The sequence below is a fragment of the Trichechus manatus genome, unplaced genomic scaffold, assembly GCF_000243295.1.
Source record: "Trichechus manatus latirostris isolate Lorelei unplaced genomic scaffold, TriManLat1.0 scaffold00068, whole genome shotgun sequence".
NCBI lineage: Eukaryota > Metazoa > Chordata > Mammalia > Sirenia > Trichechidae > Trichechus > Trichechus manatus.
This window is the reverse complement of record NW_004444004.1, coordinates 2,790,377-2,810,893: the sequence shown is the minus strand read 5'-3', so window position 1 is coordinate 2,810,893 and position 20,517 is coordinate 2,790,377. Positions and strand designations below refer to the sequence as shown.

Here is a 20,517-nt window from a genome sequence, read left to right as displayed (position 1 = left end):
TTCAGGAATTGAAGGGTCTTCCTGGTGACCCACAGAGCATGTGGCCAGGGTGACTGCCTCCAAAACCTCTCTGTGAGGCAAACATTTCTTCAGGCTCCCATTTTATACTTACAGGCTCACCTAAACTCCATCTTGGGAAACAGGGTTTCTGTGCTTGGCTACAGACCTTCCACAGAGCCAACGTCTGGCTTAGGTGAGGGGCTGAGGGACAGCTATTCTTATGTTGTACTAAGATCTGTTCTTAAAGGATGTACAAATAAAAGCATGGACAGAAATATGGTCTGAGGATCCCTGACTTCAAGACCACCCTTGAAGCCCACAGGAAGACCCTTGCCTGTATACACACACATACACGACAAAGAGCCTCCTCTATCACACAGAGTGCCCACATAGGAATACCCTCCCTTCCTCTCCTCCATCTAAATGGGCCAATTGCCTCTATTAAATGAGTCAGAGTAACTATGTCTTTACCTTGTGACATATATAATGGCCTTCTGGGTTAAAAGGTGACACTTATGATGGTGTTACAGCTGCAGGGGTGCTAGAGAGTAAAGAGACATTTACAACCAGCTTTTACCCCTATGAGTAGGTCAGTAGAGAAAAAAAAAAACACAGCCCAGAATAACACAGAGAAGGAAAGGGGAAAGAGTCTCGATATATTCCACAGAGCTTGAGCAGCCATGCACAGAGACCACAAGCTAAGGCCAGTTTCTACTCCATGTCCAAATGGTGTCTGCACCAAAACCATTATTTGCAAGGCCTCATACTCTTTGGATGGCACTTGGCTCCAAAGTTTTACTCACAGAAAACCATCTCATTTTTTTCCTCCTGGGTACAGTATACTATGTGGACGGTATTCTTCTTTCAGGATGCCTGGGATGGGAATTGTGTTGAGGATGAAGATTCCCAATGTGTTGAAGGGTAGAGCTGAGAGTCTCTTTCTTCCTCTTATGCTGTTGCTGGGGATACTGGTCCAGGGCTCTTATTCCTTAGAGGCCATGTGAACCATGAAGTCCACAGTGTGGTTTCTATTAGCCAAACTCATTGTCAAGCCAGTAAATGATCTTAACATCATGGCCACTGAGGACAATACTAGCCCAAAATCAAAGATGGAGGAATAGGTGTCACAGTTAAAGTCACAGGAGACAAGCTGGTCTTCAGTGTAGCCCAGGATACCCTCAAAGAGGCCCTCAAATGCCTGACTTAACACTTTCTTGATGTTGTTATTTTGGCTGCTTTCTTCAGAAAGCAAGTCAGATCCATGGCAGTTCTGCTGGGGGTGGGGACACAGAAGGCTATGCCAATGAGCTTCTCATTGAGGTCAGGTATGGCCTTGCCTACAGCGTTGGCAGTGTCAATGTTTGCAGGGATGATGATCTGAGCAGCACTATGGCCAACATGCCACAGTTTTGCAGAAGAGCCATCCACATTTTTCAGGGTGGAAGTAATGGTATGGACTGTGATCATGAGTCTCTGTATGATTCCAAAGTTGTCATGGATGGATAATCTTGATGAGGAGGCCAAGCAGTCATTGCTAATATAATCTTGAGACAGTGGTCATACTTCTCATGGTTCACTCCAATCACAAAACATAGGGGCATCTGCAGAAGGGGCAAAACTGATGAGCTTCTATCCTTCAAGTCAGTTCTGGCCTTCTCCAAGGTAGTGAAGAGACTAGTGGGCTCCACAACATATTCAGCACCAGCATCATCCCGTTTGATGTTGGCAATATCTTACTCCTGGAAGATGGAGAGGGACTGTTGAAGTTTTCAGATGATGTAGTTGAGGTAGTCATCAATAGTGACAATATCCACTGTGCCACAAATGAAAGCAGCACCGGAAATGAGGTGCCCAATATAGCCAAATTTGTTCACTATCATGTTTCTGGAATGTAGCTGGTACTGCCAAAAAAGAGTTAACTGAAAGGTTGCAGGTTTGAGTCCACCCTTAGAAGAAAGGTCTGGTGATCTACTTCCAAAAAGTCATCCATAAAAAACCCTATGGAGTATAGTTCTACTCTGACATACATGGGGTTACTATGAGTTATAATTGACTCGATAGCAACTGATTAGGTTTGGTTATGTGCCAAGCACAGAGGAGCAGAGAGTGAACCATACATTTTAATGGTTAGAAATCAGGTTGGGTTATGAGACTTCATTGCTCCCCAGCAGTCTCCAAATTTTATTCACTGGACAAAGTTGTATTTCAGGCCATCATATATTCCTTTCTATGCCAGGCTGCTCAGCCTAGAAATAAATAATCACACAATATGTACCCTTCACTCTTCCAGCAGGTTGCTCTATCACCCAGTAGATAGAAGCCAACTGGGATGGGGAGCTCCCAACTGGGATGGGGAGCTCCCCAAACTTTCTACCTTAAAATGGTGACAAATATACCTACATCTAGACCCATGCTTCTGAACATAAAGAAAATGAAAATCCTCACAACTGAGCCCATAAACAGCATCATGATAAACTGTGAAGAAATTGAAGGTATCAAGGATTTCATTCTACTTGGATCAACAATCAATGCCCATGAAAGCAGCATTCAAGAAATCAAACAACCCATGCACTGCATTGGGCAAATCTACATGAAAGGGCCTCTTTAAAATCTTAAAGAGCAAAGATGTCACTTTGATAATTAAGGCACACCTGACCCAAGTTATGGTATTTTCAAACACCTCATATGCATGCAAAAGCTGGGCAATGAAAAAAGAAGACCAAAGAAGAATTGATGTATTCATATCGTGATGCTGGATAAGAATACTGAATATACAAAGGACTGCCAGAAGAACGAACAAATCCATCTTGGAGGGAGTACATCCAGAATGTTCCTTAAAAGCAAGGATGGCAAGACTTTGCCTTGCTTACTTTGGACACATCATCAGGAGGGACCAATTGCTGGAGAAGGATATCATGCTTGGTAGAGGATCAATGAAAAAGAAGGAGACCCTCAGTGAGATGGATTGATACAGTGGCTACAACAACAGGCTCAAACATACCTAAAGTTGTGAGGAAAATGTAGGATCGGGCAACATTTTATTCTGTTATACATAAAGTTGTCATGAGTCAGAGCCAACTCGACGGCACCTAACAACAAGACCAATCCTTGCCATCTTCCATTCTACCTGTTCTCTGGGTTTTACCTCATCACATGTGCTCTGAGATATTTCTTCATTGATTTTTCTCTTGCTCAATTATGTCTTTAAACTTTTCCAGCCTCCTAGTTCCTTCCCCTCAGTATTTAAAGATGCTCAAGTCTTATCTAATAACAACAAATAAAAACAAACAAACTCTTCATCAAAATAACATCATCCTTATGGGACAACTCAGTCAACTGGCATAACATAGTCTACAAAAATCATGATCTGCCTCCTAGTGAAGTGAGCAGCATCTAGGATTTTAAAAGCTTGTGAGCAGCCATCTAAGATACAACTACTGGTCTCTACTCACCAGGAGAAAAACTGTAAGAAGGTAGCCAAAAGTTCAGAGAAGAAACAAGTCTATCTAAGCAACGACCTCATCTACCCTGAGACCAGAAGAACTAGAGGGTGCTTGGCTACCACCACTGACCATTCTGATGGAGGTCACAATAGACGGTCCCAAATAGAATGAGAGAAAAATATAGAGCAGAACTCAAATTCTTTTTTTTCTTCTTCTTTTTTTATAGTTATAGTTTAAGTGAAAGTTTGCAATTCAAGTTAGTCTCTCAAACAAAAATTTATACATACACTGTTATGTGACCCTAACTGCTCTCCCTATACTGTGACAGCACACTCCTCCTTTCCGCCCCGGATTTCTCATGTCCATTCAAGCAGCTCCTGACCCTTTCTGCCTTCTCATCTCATCTCCAGACAGGAGCTGCCCATTTAGTCTCATGTATCTACTTGAGCTAAGAAGCACACTCTTCACGAGTGTAATTTTATGTCCCACAGTCCAGTCCAATCTTCGTCTGAAGAGTTGGCCTCAGAAATTGTTTTTGTTCTGGGCTGAGAGACAGTCCGGGGGCCATGCTTTCCAGGGTTCCTCCAGACTCAGTCAGACCGTTAAGTCTGGTCTTTTTGGGGTATAGCTAGAAGCAGCCCAGTGCAAGTAGAAAGTTCATCTTCTTTTATCTTTAGAATCCATAGTCATTCAGCATTCTACTCCATATATCTCTGTTTATTTTAATATACAATGTATTGCCCTACTTACATTAATTAAAAAAGAAAAAAATCTTTTAATAAAATTGATACTTCAGGAAGATTAGTCATGTGTGTCTTAGGGATTCAAGTATCCTGTCATACACCATCTCCTACAGCAGATTGAGAAGCTCAGGCCCTGCAGGAACAAATCCAAACTCATTAGCAGAGCATAAAAGGTCATCCATGATTGACTCAGTGGTTCTCAACCAAGGGTGGTACTTCTTTAGGAATGTTTAAGGGTGTGTGTGTGTGTGTGTGTGTGTGTGTGTGTGTGTGGTGGGATGGGGTGTTTTTGGCTAGTACAATGACTGCGAGGCATTTCTGGCATTTTATAGGGAGGGGACAGGGATGTCAAATATTCTGCAGAGAGGTACAATCTCATATAGTGAAGAATTACCCTACCAATAGCTCCTGTCCATGTCTCCAGCCTCCTTTCTCACTACATGCTCTCTATATATCCCATCCTCCAGCCATATCAAATGACTTACAACTTTTCTTATAGGTCATGGGCTTCAACATCTCCAAATCTTAACTCAGGTTGCTCCCTCTGCCTGAAATATCCTTCCTTCCTTCCAGACCTCCTCCAGGAAGCCCTTCCTAACACCAACCCACCTCTTCCCCCAGGTAGAACTGTCTGTTCTCTAGCACAATGATACATACATAATAGACACTCAGCATATGCTACATGTTTGTTGAATAAATAAATGAAGTAATTACCAGTTAGAAGCATTTAGTGATTAATTCATGTATAATCTCTTTTCAGCCTGACAATTAGCTGGGCTCTGCCCTCCTTTGAGATCTGTAGGCTAAGAGAAAGAGAGAGGAAGTAGAATTGTAGCCTAAAGGTGCTATAAGAAAAGAGCCACAGGAGGCAGGGACCCCTACATTTGAAGGCCCTGAACCATCATGTGTGAAGGGCCATGGGTACACAACAGAAAGAAGGGATTAGAAAGAGGAGATAAGGGAGGGCGAGGGGAAAGTGTGCTACACTCACAATCTGTCAACAGCCAGCGCTTTTGGATATACTTTTCTTCTGATCTCTTGTCCCTTACAACTTTTCCAACGGGCCTGAACTAGAGACTTCTACATTATCTTCTCTTTTTATTATTAACTCTTTTTAAATTATAAAAGCAATAAAGAAATTCAAGCTCATGATTTTAAAAATCAACTAAAAACAAAATAGTAAAGAAAGGTATAAGGTGAAAGAAGTCCCCAGTCCCCAGGCCCTCTCCCCAGAAGTAATTGCTGCTAATAGTTTCTTCTGTCTATGCACACAGTTGTCTTTTTTTTATAAAAATGATATCATATCATACATACCATTCTGTAACTTGCTTTTTTCAAATAACAATATATCTTAGAGATATTTCCAAAATAGTACATACAGACTGATCTCATTATTTGTAACAGTGGCATGGTATTCTATATTACAGATGTACCATCATTTATTCAACTAGTTGATTGAAATTCAGTTGTTTCCAGTTATTTATTTATTTTTTTTGGTCATAAACTAATAATACTATAGTGAATATAGCTATACCTATACATTTGCCAAATTGTACAAGTATATCTGTAGTTTAAGTGCCAGAAGAGCAATTGCTGGATCAAAGGGTACATGTATTTAAAATGTTTATTGATATTGCCAAATTGCTCTCCAAAAGGGTAATATATACTCCCATCAATGATGTATAAAAGTGCCTGTTACCCCACACCTTCGCCATCACTGACTATTGTCAATCTTTTAAATTTTTGCCAATATGATAGGTGAAAAATAATATCACATTACTGTCAACTTGCTCTCTAAAAATGCTGCACCAATTTACTTACACTCTCCCCAAATGATCCTATATATCTGGAACCATATCAGAAGTTTCTTGAGAAAATTCTAATTTGCATCCACTCATGATGAATATCATGCCTGCCGGTAGGTACCACAGACCTCAGCATTCTTCTAGTCCACTAGCTGAGCCCCAGAGGGCCCTTCATCGAGCTGTTTTTCAAGATACTCAGGAAATAACTCCCCACACATTAGAAAAACACTCTATTACCTTTAAGAAACATAGTTAACATGGAGTTTCAAAAGCAAAAACCAGAAAAGGAAATCACCTTACTAAATTAAATGGCTTATCCAAGAAGTAGTTGCCTTTGAAAACAAAGCAGACCAGCCTGAAAGGTTAAAACCATTCTTGCAAATAGCAACTTGCCAAATGTTCCAATAGTTCAGATCATTTCATTCACTGTAGCTCTGCTGGAGAAATGTAGATAAGGATACTTCGAGCAACTATAATGCTCAAATTAGCTTTCAAGTCTAAGTGTTAATCAATATCTAGCTAATATGTTACCAAGTTCTCATGAAATAGGACCAAACAGAAAGGGCCTAGCACCCTATACATTTAGTAATTGTAAAAGGGCATGACCATGTCAACTGCATCATTTCTCTGATGCTGAGAAAATGACATGACTGCAATAACATGGTTGTATTTTAAAGGTCACCATGAACAGGCTTCTGATAAATCAGACCTGACAGCCCCACAGTGAATCAATGATAACTAAACAAGCTTAACTTTCAAACAAATAAACAGAAGAAAGGAAGAGGAGATGGTAGTAACTTGAGAAGAGATGCATGTTCTGCTGGCCTTTTTTCTTGAAGACTGACAACTAGTGGCAGTACTTAAGGGAAAGGAAGAAGTCATTATTCTCCCAGACCCCATATTCGAAATGTTAACATCCACCTTGCCTCATAGCCTATCAGTTACCTAATCTGTTCTTTCAAAATGTCCCCTGAATCTGTCCCTTCCTCGTCATAGCCTCTTTTATCAGCCTAGTCTATGTGAAAGTTTTTCTCCATTCATGATTAATAGCTGTGTTTGAGACGCTCAAGTCATTCTAGACACTCGGCTCTGAAATGCCAGGTACGCAGTGTGTTCTGCTTTAAAGATAAGATATTGAAACATTTGTTCCATTTCCCTCCCAGACATTTAGTTCTGCATTCCTCAGAAGGAGAGAAAGTCAAATGTCTCTGCAGTGACTGTTGCATGCTACAGATGACTTGGTTTTGAGGGCCGCAGAGCTAGACAGAGAGATTACTACACAGTGATTCAGCACCTGACCAAGAAGCTTTGTTGACAGGGAGACAGTCACTCCCCTTGTCTCTAGGACTCTAGCTGTCATAACTAAAGGTGAAGCCACCAACAAAGGATTTGGAAAGATAGTTTTTGTAGCACCATGCTTCAGTCCAGGCTTACTGCAATTAGCACCTACATTTAGTTGAGCAACAAACAAGTATCTGGGGACAAAGCACTGTGCTAGGTAGAGTAGAGGGACACAAACAAAGTATAAGACCTAATTTCCATTCTGGAACAGCTAATAGTGTTTTGAGGAGGTAAACTTTTCGTGAGACTAGTTGCGTAGGCTTCATGGAGTTGTGAGGATCTGGCATGGAAAGAAATTGGATAGATGGAGGGGAAGACATTTAGGTCAGTTCAAAATTTTATTGCTTTTGGTCTGAAGCCTTCTAAGACTTACAGAACAAAGTAGGTATAATGCACTCTTAAAAATAAACTATCAAGATCAAGACAGAAAGTTAGAAGGTATTTTTGAGTGTAAGTTTAGGAAACATTTTCCAGTTATTTTCATAAAAGGAATTGTCAGACTAATAATAATATAGCTGGATTAGTAATAGTGCCTAAAATAGCTTTAGTTCTGATTTTTTTAATGATTGGCAGAAATAGGAAGAGTCTAGTGGTTATGAAACTAAATCATTTACATCTTCTAGCATTGCTCTAGAGTTTATACTAGTTAAAATGATCACCCAACTCCCATCAGAATTTCCAGTACGCTTCCCAGTAACTACAGGCCATCAGCTCAGAGAAGAGATGGAATATCTTTGAGCTCAGATGCAGGTGTACTGGACTAGAGGAGCAAAATGGGTATCTGCCATCTCACATCTCATAACCATACCCATTTTGAAATTTTTGCCATGAGTATGGTTTGGGAACAGGTTGTTAAGGCTTGCTGATGCCCAAGCAAGGCAAGATTAACCAGGGAAATGAGGCTATACTCTCTCCCCCAGATATCTATCTGGCCTGCTCCCTTACTCCACTAAGGTCTGGGCTCAGATGTCACCTCCTCAGAGAGCCTTCCCTGACGCTCCCAATACAAAATCATATCCTCCACCACTCTCTATCCTCTCATCCTGTTATATAATTATTTGAAAAGATGCTTATTGTCTCTTTCCTCAATTTGAATGGACTCTCCATGAGGGAAGATACTTTCTTGCCTTGTTTACTGGTATATCTCCAGCTTCTAGAATAATGCCTGGAACATAGTAGGTGCTCAATTAATATCTGTTGAATGGATGAATATCATAATTTGAGAAAAGCTATGTAAATCCCAAATGTGCTACTGGGCTTCGTGTTTTGAACCAGTGATCTCATATAGATGAATGCTTGCCTTAGAAATGGCTTGTGATTTGGAAAAGCATAGTAAAGGCACACGTTCGTACCTGGTCTCACTCAAGTTCCACCTCTTCCATGAAGTCTTTCTTCTAAGGAAATCCCATTCCTTTCCTGAACTCCAACAGCATGCAGCTTAATGTGTAACTGTCCTTGTTCCATGTGTATAGCATTTGTTTGTAAGTTCTTTGAGAGCAAGGATGACATCCTATTTTTCTCCCCCTGTATCTTCTATCACGCCCAGCACCACACGGGGCACGTAGTAGGCACTCAGAACATTGCATTTCTTCTTGATTAATTCCTGGTGGGAAATGAGCTTTTTTTTTTTTTTCCTTTCTAAGACACCCTAATAATCAACTGGTGTTAAAGAAATTACTCATAAATCCTAACAAATCATTTTAACTGTAAAGGTAAATTTGATTCAGCAGTGTCCCTTGGGCACTCTTCACACTTGCTAATGAATAACCTCGGAGCCTAGAAAAAGTGAATTACTGGATCTAGCCCTTGTTGGGGGGTTGTCAAATGAACACATTAATTTTTCCATCTGCCTCTACCCTGGGCTATGTGGGGTGTGGTGGGCAGCCTGTAAATGTTGCTTCATGCCTTGCATTTCCAGATTTCTTCTTCTTAGGAGGTGGATGTTGCATTCTTTCTGGAATATGGAGATATTGGAATTTGAGCTGATCTCTGGAGGCAATAAATTCTCCAGCCCTGGCCTTGGGCCAAGAACAAACTTTTTTTTCCCACCTATTTCAAAGGCTTCTGGGAGCCCCAAACTCCAGCTGGGGACTGATTCACCCCAGAGTATTCAGATGCCATCTGGGGAGTGAGGTGTTTGCTAGACTCTCCTGAGATAACTGTTGTGTCCCAGGCAGGGGTGGATTATCCGATAAGCAAAGTAAGCACGGTGCTTACCTTGCTTACCAGATCATCTGTAGTGAACAATTTCACACGGTTTTCACATCTTTGGCGTGGTGAAATCCATGTGAAACTGTTCACTACAGATTAGTAAGTAAGCACAAGTAAGCCTGTGCTTACCTTGCTTACTGGGTCATCTACTCCTGTCAGGGATTGTAAATTTAAAAAAAGGCTTTGATTCTGTAGGAGGGTGCTGTGGGTTGGGAGAGAGACAGATGCCAGCCATACCTAGAAGTAGAATCTTTGATGTGGTAAAAAAAAAAAAAAAAAAAGTGAAATTGTTCACTACAGATGAGCTAGTAAGCAAGGTAAGCACTGTGCTTACCTTGACTCTTGGATAATCTGCCCCTGCTCCCAGGGTACCTTGCACTGAGCTCTTACACCTTGCCCAGAAGGTATACCTCTAAATCTTGGGATATAGAGGGCTGCCTACTTGAGGATGGTGCCCTGCTGGTAGCACTGGACAGTCATGTGACTCTTCAGCGCTGCAGCTGACCTAAAATAAAATACAGGCTCATTGCCTTACTGTTTTCGATGTTCTCTGCTTGCTCTTCATTTCATTTCGAAATGCAGTACACCCGAATCAATTAGTCTTTTGCTTTTTTGCCTGCGATATTCCCTGCTGAACAGACTTGAGATATGGCTTTCTCTTAGTTCAGCCTGCCTTTAATTACAACATTGCTTACAGCTGATGGTAAAGACCGGAATCAGCATTCCTACCAGGATGCTATTTATCTTCAATGCTAGTAACTCCTAACATTTTTGGAGTTGTGAGTGTCTATTTGATTTTGCAATACCTCTGCTTCTTATCTCCTTTAGTTTGGCAGACAACTTTAATGACGGGAAGAAGCAGTAGAAAGTAAGATGAGTGCTAGATGAGTCAGTGGACCTGGGGTCTAATCCTGGGGCTTAACTACAGTTCTTCAACTGAGACTCTGTGACCTGGGCAAGTCACTTACCTCATTTGGGCCTCAGTTTCATTTGTGAAATGAAGGGGTTGGACTATCAGTGTTTCTTAAACCTGGTACACCTCAGAATCATTGGATGGGAGTAGAAGTAAGAATGAAAAATACTGGTTATGGGGCCTTCCGCCATACCTACTAAATCTGAATAAATCATGGTGGGTATCTATATATTTAAAGCATCACTAGTCATTATGATATACATACAGGTTTAAGACTAGAGCAGTGCCTCTCAACCTTTAATGTGCATAAGAATCTCCTGGGGATATTGTTAAATGTCCATTCTGATTCAGTAAGTCTGAGGTGGGGCCTGAGATTCTGCTCTTCTAACAAGTTCCAAGTTGATACCCATGTCAAACTATGAGTAGCAAGGGACTAGATCAGTAGTCCTCAACTGGGGGTGATTTTGCCCCCCAAGTTGGTTTACCAGGTAAAATCCATTTGCTAAATCTGGCAACCATACCCCAGGAAACATTTGGCAATGTCTGAAGACCTTTTTGGTTGTTCTAACTGGGAGGAGGGGTGCTACTGGCATCTAGTGGGTACCGTCCAGAGATTCTGCTAAACATCCTACAATGCACAGGACAGCACCCACATCACTTGGCCCAAAATGTCCATAGTGCCTCAGTTGAGAAAACCTGGACTAGATAATCTAATTTAACGTCTCTTCAAATCTTTATATTACTATATGTGATTCTGGTATATAATTATAACAAAGACACGTATTTTGACCAATAATCCCAAACCAAAAACCAAACCCACTGCTGTTGAGTGAATTCCGACTCCTAGCAACCCCATAGGGTTTCCAAGGCTGTAAATCTCTACGGAAGCAGACGGCCACATCTTTCTCCCACTGAGCTGCTGGTGGTTTCGAACCGCTGACCTTTCAGTTAGCAGTTGAGTGCCTTAACCACTGTGCCACCAGGGCTCCTTTGATGAATGATCACTGATCACTAAATCAGAATTTTCTTCCCTAGCCAAAACCCCTTGACAAAACAAGAACTTTTCCAACAAATCTTTCAGGATTTTTTCTTCACATTTTATTTCTTTGGAAATAGCGATGAACACTGAGAGTAGAAGTATTGAGTATCAGAGTGCAAAGGGATTTCAGCAACCAACTAAATCCAATCCTTGCAATCCACAGATGGAGAAATCAAGACCCACAGAGGGGAAGTGCCCAAGCCAAGCTGTGTTGTTTTAAGGAAATTCTCTACGTATCTGGAGTTGTTAGTGTAATTAATTGTATATAAAATGTCAATAGTACTACCTGTTTCTAATTGAGACACATTCTCAAAATAAACTAGATAAGGAGATACATTCTCCCCTCATTGGAAGATCCTCCCACCTGGCTTCTATTTTTATCCATATATTGAGATTGATTTTCTGGAAAGCTAAAGTTACCTCATTCGGATAGGGCAGGCTTTGGAAGAATTCATTTCGGCTTGTTCTAAAGATAATAAGTATTTATTGAGGATTTACAGTTTGCCAGGCATTGTTGTCAGTGCTTTAATGGGTTAACTAATGCTTCCAACCCTTATTTCACAGATGAGAAAACTGAGGATCAGAAAGTTTAAGTCACATGCCCAAGATAACACAGCTAAGTGGTAGAGCTGGGATTTAAGTCCGGGCAGTTGGATTCTAGGGTCCATGCTGTTCGCTGTCAAACTAGACTGCCCTTCAGAGAATACAGTTATACTAAGAACTAGGAGCACCTTGAGGGAAGGGACTATACCATTTGTCTTTTATCCCCAGAGCACAATAATTGGCACATAGTTAGAGCTCGTTATTTGTACGTTGCATGAGTAAATTAATGAATGCTAAGATTTGGTGTTCTCAGCAAAGGAATCCACAGATAAGTGAAATGATTTTCTACTCACTTCCCTTTCCACAGGTGTTAGCCACAGTTTGCACCAGCCCTGACTGCTCAATCTGTTGTCTGAGTAATTAGAACTTTTTTTCTGAGGCAAATGGTGTTTATGCTGGGGAGGTGCAGGGAGGGCAGCCAGGTCTAATGAGGTAAAGGGTCAGCAGGTGGGCCTTGGGGTTCAGCCTGGCCTCTGCAACTGCAAGGCTGCTGCCTCCACCTCCTACTGCCTTTGACACCTTTATTGGGCTGGCAGCTGCAAACTCAGACTTGAGCAGATAAGCCTATAAACATGATTGGGCCTGGGGAGATCCGCTTCTTCAATGAAGGGCTATGAGAAGAGTTCAGTCAGGACTCAGCTCAGATTTTTCTCCCTCCCTTTATGGTGGCAGAGTGTTCTTAGAGAAAGAACATGGCCTTTGAAATCCAACAGACATGGAGTCTAATCCTGGTTCTGCTACTTACTAGCTGAGTAACTTGACCTCGATTAGCCTGTTTCCCCATACTGCATGAAATTGTTGGAAATACTCAAAGTTAACTCCCTTTCACATAGCAGGCCTTCAACAGACATGAGTTCTCTCTCCCGCAGCAGACCCAGGACTCCCCTTTGTCCTTCTAAGCATAGCTGAGCCTTGCAGAAAGAGTATGATTCCCAGGCTGCAGGTCATCTGTAGCTTGTCAGCACATAGCAGACTATGGCCCTTTATTCCCTTTCCTCTTTCCCTTACAGTTGCAGAATTTGTAAAGTGATATCTATATGTTGACGCTGTGATGTTGAAACCCCACAAAAAAGTCTCATGATTCAAAGAAGCCCAAGGATAGCAATGGTCAGCCAACTGCTGAAGTGGGGCATCTTAGTGAGTTCGTATTAAAAGAAACGGTGTGACTCAAAAGGGTTGGAGTGAGGCTAAATGCCCTTAGAAGAACTTTCTGCAGACATGCTGGTATTCTGTACAAAGGGATTCACTGCCTCAAGGTGCCTACACAGCAAGACAACTGGGAAATGGCTGAAGAGCAAAGAAGTCCCCAGTAATAGAGTCATGCAATCCAGAGATAAATCCTATCCTAAGTATTCGGTCATTTCAAGCTAGAATGGTTTCTGAGCCCAAAAGAAGTGCCAGGTAGTGCTTGTGGATATATAAATACAGCAAAGCCACCCCAGCCATGCTTTCCCCACTACATATGAGAGAATTTTGCCTGGCTTGCATATGCTCTTGTGTCAAGCATTTGCTATCAATAACTTTCAAAAGCCAAGATTTCTGGACTGCATGTGAGTTAAATTTGTAAATACTTGTGGATCTGGAAGAACAACTGGAGACTTTGGACCACAATGGGGAAGCTGGGGCCAATAACCAGAAGATTAGAGTCTTCCCTACTTAACCATGGCATACTGCTTCTTTACAGGGATGTTTAGAAGAGGGGACCCTTAAGGAACACTTGACTTGTGCTTCATACTAACATAGCTGTCCTGTGGTTTTGGCCCAGATCTCCCACTAACCAACTCTGAGACTTCAGGCAATTCATTTCTCTGGGCCTCAGTTTCCAAAGTGGTTAAAGGAGGGGATTGAACTAGACAATATTCCTCTAGCACTCAGATTTGGGTTGCTATGAGTTGGACTAGACTCGCCGGCAACGGGTTTTTATTTGGTTATGGGAGTGCCAGAGACAGAATCGGATGTTGACCTTATTCTAGGAGGGTAAGCTGGGGCCTTGCCTTCCCCTTTGGAATCTAACGTAGGCAGAGTATCAACAGATACCTTCCTCTTATTCCACTGCTAGCAAGATGTGATCGACCACCTTTGAGGAAAGGAGTGTGGGGGAGGGAAAGGCAGCGAGCAATGCCTGTGCTCTTAGACTATACCATGTGTTTTGTATTTGCCTAGATTTACAAGCAGCCTAAAGCCTGTTTGTTCTGTGCCTGTATTGTTTCAGCTTCCATCCGTTTCATTGGTTCTATAAATTGGCTTTAACCCAATTCTCTCTGTTTTGGTCATTAAAGTTCAAATTGGTTCCTGGCTTTGTGTACAATCCCCCTCTTTCTTTGATAATGGAATCAATCTCACTCCCCAAAATGATGGTCGGAAACTTGAAAGCAGGCTTGTTTCTACTCCTGTCATTGTATTTGGTTTCCTCCCATTTACCTTCCTTTGGATTTGCTCTTTAGAGCAGTGTCCAACATCTTGGGCCTCAAATTCCTCTCCAATGGGGTGAGACCTCTTATATGTGGAGAGGCTAGGTAATCCAGTGCCCTTTGGGGATATGTTGCTAGGACTCTTACAGCAGGCAGGCCTAAAGAGAGAAATTGAACCAAAAACAGTCCAGCTCTATCCCAATGAGGACCTTCAGCTGGTAAAAGACTGCCAGCGTTTGCCAAGCGCTGAAAGGGTCCCATCTCACCTGACCATACAAGGTCGCTATATTTGACAAAATGGCAGTTTATCTTGCCCAGGGGTGAGCTGGTAAATGTGTAACAACTGGCTCTCTGGAGGAGGGGGGTCCTGATTTGTAGCACTGCCAATTTTCATAGTGAAAATACTCCCACCGTGGTTGATTGCAAGCTAGCAACATGACGTCACTGAATGTGGCGCTGCACAAAAACAGCTCTCAGGAGTTGGTGGAAGCAAACTTCAGCACACCACCCACTATATCTACACGACTGTCCCACACAGCCCAAAATCTCCAGACTTGGGGTCTCTGGGGCTGGCAAGGATTGGAGAGGAGAAGGAGAGTAGTGCTTAATATTGTCTTGCCTGCCCAATCTGTTTCTGAGGTAAGAGGTATCAGGGAATATAAAAAGAGAGTTGCCATGGAAATAAGCAGGGGTTACTACAGGGAGTTCTGAATGTCCCACCTGAACTGTATTCCTGCAGGCTTGTCAGATCTTCATCTGGTGACCTGGAGCAACAACAGAGTTCATATCCTGCCTGGATGACAGAGATACCTTTTTTTTTTTGTTTGTTTAAGAGCCTGCACGGCTCTCTCCATATGGAGGAGGGGAAGAAAGGGAACATTAAATCAGTGTTTGTTCTTCAGCCAATTGTGGTTTGCCTACAGAACAACATATATCCAGCTCAGTGGTGGAAAAGTGGAGAACAAACCTTAGTGTCAAAGGAACAGGTCACTGACACCTCACAGAATGTTGGGGTTTGACTCCACACTAACGCAACCAATCTGAATAAAGGATGGCCATCTCGGCAGAGCTTTAGGCTCTTGTGCAATGAGCACTGTAGCTCTACGTTAGACATACTTCTCTGGACTCTGTTTCTTTTGTCTTGGCCAAAACAGGGATGAGTGTCCATAGCTTAGTTGGCTGTGAAATGAAGCTATTTGGCATTCTGTGTAGTATCAAAACCACAGGACAGCCCCGGGTTCAGAACATTAAACTTTAGAGCTGGACACACCATGGAGAACAAACCTTCAGTGCCAAAGAAGCAGCTTTCTCACACTTCAAGAAATGTTAGGGTTTAACATCACCTTAACATAACCAAACTGAACAAAGGACAGGCATCTTGGCAAAGGTTTAGCATGTTGCAAAATGTACTCTGTATCTCCATTTTAGGCATACTTTCCTAGACAACTTACCTTGTTGACACTCTTGTTGGCTGCCCGCTGTTTTGCCTTATCCAATACAGAGAGGTGTACTTATGGGAGGTAGAGTGGTATTGGCTACAGAATGCAAATATTTAGCACTCCAGCTGGTATCAAAATGGTAGGTTCGGGAAGTTAATGTTAAAGCTGGAGGGACATTTGATTGAAACAATAGACCATTAAAAATTCCAGGAGGAAGTGGTATCTTGGGTGAAGGGTGAGACAGTACACAATACAGGAGAAACTAGCACAACTTGTACTAGGAAAGGTCATGGAAGCCCCACAGACACATCCAAACTCCCTGAGAGACTGAATTGCTGGGCGGAGGGCTCTGGGGACCATGGTCTCGGGGAACATCTAGCTCAATTGGCATGACACAGCTTATAAAGCCAATGCTCTACATTCTACCTTGGTGAGTAGTGTCTGGGGTCTTAAAAGCCTGTGAGTGGCCATCTAAGATACTCCACTGGTCTCATCCCTTCGGGAGCAAGGGAGAATGAAGAGAACAGGATACAAGGAAAAGATTAGTCCGAAGGACTAATTGTCCACAGCTACCAAGGCCTCCACCGGACTGAGTCCAGTACAGCTAGATGGTACCCAGCTACCACCACTGACTGCTCTGACCGGGATCACAACAGAGGGTTCTGGACAGAGCTGGAGAAGGATGTAGAGCATAATTCTAACTCACAAAAAAAAAGACGAGATTTACTGGCCTAAAGGAGACTGGAGAAACCCCGAGAGTATGGCCCCCAGACACCCTTTTAGCTCAGTGGTGAAGTTACCTCCGAGGTTCACGGTTCAGCCTGGGAGTGGACAGCCCCGTAAAACCAAATGAGACTAACGAGGTACAGGAGTCCAGTGACAAGGGCCAGAAAGCAGAAGGGGACAAGGAAGCTGGTGATAGGGAACCCAAGGTGGAGTAAGGATATCGTTGATGTGTTGTGAGATTGTTAACCATTGTCATAGGGCAACATTTGTAGTAACTGTTAAATGAGAGACTATTTTGTTCTGTAAGCCTTCATCTTAAGTGAGAATAACAGCACAATTGGAAGAGCGTAGTCAATGTCACTGAACTGTGCATGTAGAAATTTTTGAAATGGTGTATCTTTGGCTATGTGTATTTTCACCAAAAAAAAAAAAAAAAAAAAGGTTGAGAAGTTAGAGGGTTGATATGTTGTGGGGTTGTTAACCAATGTCATAAAACATGTGTACTTCTGTTTCATGAGAAACTATTTGTTCTGTAAGCCTTTACCTGAAGTACAATAAAATAAATAAATAAATAAATTACCAAAAAAAAAAAATTCCTAGGAGGAAAAATTCAGTAACATTCCTCCCAGCATGCTTTAATATTTTCTGCAGCTTAGTTCAGGGTATGTTTCATTCCTAGGTCTCCAAAAACCATTTAAAGGAAACCCTTTCCTGTCAAGTCCCTAGAAAGGAGCATAACCTGATGAATATAGAGGCTCCTTTCTTGGTGTCTAATGAGATCAGAGACCTATGGTTCAACAGAACTTCATAAAAGTTCATAGGGACCCATTGCCAACTTGATTGTCACACAGTTAATGTTACCCCCTTCTTTGGTTACTCCAAACGTGAGTTAATCATTTGATGGATATTATCAGATTTATTCAGCTGTGTGGCTATTTAACCAATTGCTAAGTAGAGGTCCCACAAATTGTTGCTCAAAATTGTTTTATAGATAGCAGCTAACATTTACTGAGTGCTTGATATGCGTCAATCTCTGTTTTTAAGGGTTTTATATGTAATAGCTATATAGTCCTCTCAACAATCCTTTGAGATAGGTACTATTATTATCCCACGTCATAGATGAAGAAACTGAGGCACAGAGAAATGAAAGATTTTGCTCAAAGTTACACAACTATTAAGTGACAGAGCCAGGATTCAAACCTTGGCAGTCAAACTTAAGAGCCCTTACATTTAGCCACTACACTAAAGTGATCTTAGCATAAGCAGCAGAATGCAAATAATAATAATAAAGCTTTCCGAGGCTTGAAGTCAGGAAAGCTAAGTTCTGATTCTGGCTCTGTCACTGGTTTGTGAGACCTAGAGAAAATCCCACTATTTCTCCATGCCTACATTATACAAATGTCAAGAGAATGTGATTTAAAAAAAAATGTGAATGAGCCATGAGCATTACAAAAGAAAGTTGTAGGGTTCCAAGGTGTTACCATTTCTCACCAGTCTTTCACAGATCCCACGAAAAAGATTTGCTTTTGCTGGCTGTATGTTTTGCAGTTTGACCCCCATTGTACTCTTTTCAGTCTCTTCAGGAGAAAAATCCTTAGAAGTTAGACTTGAAAAGTGTCCAGCGGAGCAGTCATCCCTTGCTTGTTCAGGCAGGCTTGCTCACCATGACACACCCATGTGTTTTTGTTTAGTGCTTCCAATCTTCTGAGCAGAGTGCGCTTCTTCCCTTGAATACTTTGTTGGGAATTTTCTCCAACGTTTTTCTTTCTTCTGTAAAGTCTATATGTTACATCAGGCTGTAATCTCCCAATTCTAGTTCAGGCAAAACTGTGAAGCACTGAAGACATGTTTGAATGTTCTACCCACAGCCCTTCCTTAGCACTATCGTCATTGTTACAAAGTACTGAAATTTGTATGCACCATTAAAAAAGAAAAGTCCTAGTTCTAAGGAAACATCACAATTTTGTGCCTGAGATGGGGGTAGGGAGTATTATGGATTGAATGGTATCCCCTTCAAAATATGTGTTGGAATCTGCGGTGCCAGTAATTACTTTTGTGTGTGGTCTTTCTAGCCATGGTCTTGTAACTCCCACCCAGGTGATTGTATGATAGGGTAATTGTGGCCTACCAAGGGGATTGGTCAGTTTTGCCTTAAAAGAGAGCCAATTCCAGAGCAGAGAAGAAGAGCCCACCACCACCAAGGAGAGAGAGAGAGACTCGGCAGCAGGAGATGGTGGGGGGGCTTCCCAGCCCACAGAGAGAAAGCTGAGTGCCTTTGGGCAGAGGCTAGTGCAGTTATAACAGAAATACCGCAAGTGGATGTCTTTAACAAAGAGAAATTTATTCTCTCACAGTCTAGTAGGCTAGAAGTCCGAATTTAGGGCGTCAGCTCCAGGGGAAGGCTTTCTCTCTCTGTTGCTCTGGAGGAAGGTCCTTGTCATCAATCTTCCCCTGGACTAGGAGATTCTCTGCATAGGAACCCCGGGTCCAAAGGACACGCTCTGTTCCCGGTGCTACTTTCTTGGTGTTATGAGGTCCCCATGTTTCTCTGCTGGCTTCTCTTATATCTCAAAAAGAGATTGGCTTAAAACACAATCTCGTCTTACAGATCTCATCAACATAACTGTTGTTGATCCGTTTCATTAACATCATAGTGATAGGATTTACAACACATAGGAAAATCACATCAAATGACAAAATGGTGGATAATCACACAATACTGGGAATCATGGCCTAGCCAAATTGATACACATATCTTTTGGGGACACAATTCAATCCATGACAGAGGCCTAGGGCCATGGAGAGGCATGCCTGCAAGCACAGCTGGGAAGAGGCTGTCCTGATGAAAGAATTGTATCCTTGAGTGCTCCTGAGCCTGAATTGTAACGTGTTACTTTCCTAATAAACACCATAATTGTGAGTATGGTCTGTGAGTTCTGTGTGGCCATTGTAATGAATTATCGAACCCAGCACAGAAGTAGAGAGTGCTGTGCGAGGGACGGTTGGTGTCAGAGTTGGTAAACATGGTGGAGAGAGGATGCGTGTCTGACTTCCGCGTCACAGGAATCAGCCTTGGGCTGTTGATCTTGGTTTTCCTTCCCCCTCATGGGGTTGGAGGAGGTCAGAAACCACCCCATGCCATTTTTACGGAATCCTAACCCCTATACTTGTGTATATAATGTAATGACTTTCCATTATGCAGTCTAACAGAATCCTGACCCCTATACTTGTGGACATAATGTAATGACTTTCTATAATGCAATCTACCATTATGTTAATGAGGCCATAGCAGTGTAGGTTATGTCCTAAACCTAATCAATTCTGAGTTATAAAAAGAGCAAATTAGACACAGAGGCAGTCACAAACTGGGAAAGACAGATGCCACGCGAAGATCCTCTACAAGCCAAGCAACCAAGGGTTCCCTGGGCTACAGAAAAGGAACGAATTGACATGGCTGAGACACTGATTTGGACTTTTAGCCTCCAGAACTGTGAGAAAATAAATTTCTGTTCTTTATAGCCACCCACTTGTTTATAGGTGAAATTAAGGATGGAATAAAGAAATTCATAGACTCAAACGAGAATGAAAACACATCCTACCAGAACCTGTGGGACACAGCAAAAGCAGTGCTCAGAGTCAGTATATAGCAATAAACACACACATCAAAAAGAAGGGCCATAATGAAAACATTAACCCTACAACTGGAACAAGTAGAAAGAGAGCAGCAAAAGATGCCCTCAGGCACCAGAAGAAAGGAAATAATAAGAATTAGAGCAGAATTAAATGAAATAGAGAATAGAAAAACAATTGAAAGAGTTAACAAGACCAAGAGCTGGTTCTTTG

General features: G+C 42.0%; 1 pseudogene; it reads right to left on the bottom strand.

Annotated features, from left to right (window-relative positions):
• Nucleotides 1–982: 982 nt before the first annotated feature.
• LOC101348106 (glyceraldehyde-3-phosphate dehydrogenase-like) overlaps nucleotides 983–20,517 on the bottom strand; it is a 169,239-nt pseudogene continuing 149,704 nt past the window's right edge.